Raw genomic sequence first — 1,582 nt, 5'->3', positions numbered from 1 at the left:
AACTACCAGCTTTCAAAAGCAACTTTGTCAACTAGGCAATAAAGCACTCAATGGCATGCCTTTCTACTGCCCATCATTGAATATACTGCTAGCAATTTAGAAATGCAAAAAAAGAGAGAGAGAAAAGAAAAAGGGAGCTATAATCCCCTTAGTTTTCTGTTTAAATCAAACAGAAAACAAACATACACTAATTTTCTTATGTGCTAACATTTTCAAAGTACATCTTTTGCACAAGGCGACTAAAACCAAAGATGTGTTCACAGAGATTCAGACATAAGTGAGTGTCCGCAGTCTCCCACAGCCTTCCGATAATACTCCATCGGAGTTGCTTCTTAATCTCTGGTGCTAAACAAGGTGGCAGATTCTTTGCCAGATACTTTAGGAAATCATGAAGCTAGTTCAGTAATAAAACAAGACTCTTTTCCAGAGGTGTATAGGCCAGCATTGCTCCAATTCACACAAATAATCTCAGCAGGTGAGGCACTCCATACACCTGGGACATGGGGACATCAGGGAGGTCTGCGATTTCAGCAGACTGCGGTATCTCAGATTTGTAGAGCTGCTGAGGGCCCAACATTACATTGAAGTATTCTTTTATCCCTGCCACAACTTCATTAACAGCATACTCCTTATTAGCTGGGCTTCCTGGAGATTTCTTGTGATTTGCATAACCCTCTAGAATGGAATTCACATTCTCCTGCGCAGGAAGATAAAAGAGCTGCTTTTGCCTGGTAACTAAGTCTCAGTCATCAACAAGCCATGGTTTTAGTTCTTTGTTGTTGTTGTTATGTGCTGTGGAGTCGGTTCCGACTCACAGCAACCCTGTACAGGGTTTCTGAGGCTGCAAATCTTTACGGGAGCAGAAAGCCTCATCTTTCTCCCGCAGAACAGCTGGTAGTTTCAAACTGCTGACCCTGTGGTTCACAGACCAATTCGTAACCCCTACGCTGTCAGAGCTCCTTGTATGTACGGCATACTTTGAAAGCATATTTAGTTCTTTAGGAATCTTTATTTTAACTTCATCTCTGTTCTTGAATGTTTCTTCATTTTCAACAGTAGGGTTTACGTGACCCTTTTCTTCCGAGGACACTGAGGTGTCTCACTGGTCCTGCCACCATTTCGACTTCCAGGTGTTTTCTGTTTACTTTCTTTTGTTTTCCCTTCATCATTTTTCTGTTGCAGACCCGATGTCTTCTCTCCTGGAGCAGCACCTTTCATCTTCCCCTCTACATACTACTCCAAACTGGCTTGGCGAAGTTCTCTGTTTCTGCAGATTGGTGTCCACATCTTTGAGTACTCTGCTTTCTGGAACCCATTCATCCCAGTTTTTATTCCAACCATTGTAATGTATAAAGTATCTCACTTGTTTGTCCCTTATGGCGACCTTTACACACTTTGTTTTGTAAAGAAGGCCCATGATAGCACAGCACTCATTCTCCCTCCTGGAATTTAGGTTTCTGATCCTGCTTTGGCTCCATTTATAAGTGACTTGCTGCCTCCTCCTCCCACCACACCGGACTACTGCCCCCCACTCTCTACCTCTCAGAGTGTAGGTCAGAATTTACCTTTGTTTCCTTTATTT

At 42.7% G+C, this 1,582-nt stretch overlaps 1 pseudogene; it reads right to left on the bottom strand.

The window, feature by feature from the left end:
• Nucleotides 1-257: 257 nt before the first annotated feature.
• LOC102825425 lies at nucleotides 258-1,316 on the bottom strand (annotated as a pseudogene).
• Between the last annotated feature and the right edge of the window lie 266 nt (nucleotides 1,317-1,582).

The sequence above is a fragment of the Chrysochloris asiatica genome, unplaced genomic scaffold (genome assembly GCF_000296735.1).
Source record: "Chrysochloris asiatica unplaced genomic scaffold, ChrAsi1.0 scaffold00179, whole genome shotgun sequence".
Classification (NCBI taxonomy): Eukaryota; Metazoa; Chordata; class Mammalia; order Afrosoricida; family Chrysochloridae; genus Chrysochloris; species Chrysochloris asiatica.
This window is presented reverse-complemented; position numbering and strand designations above follow the sequence as displayed.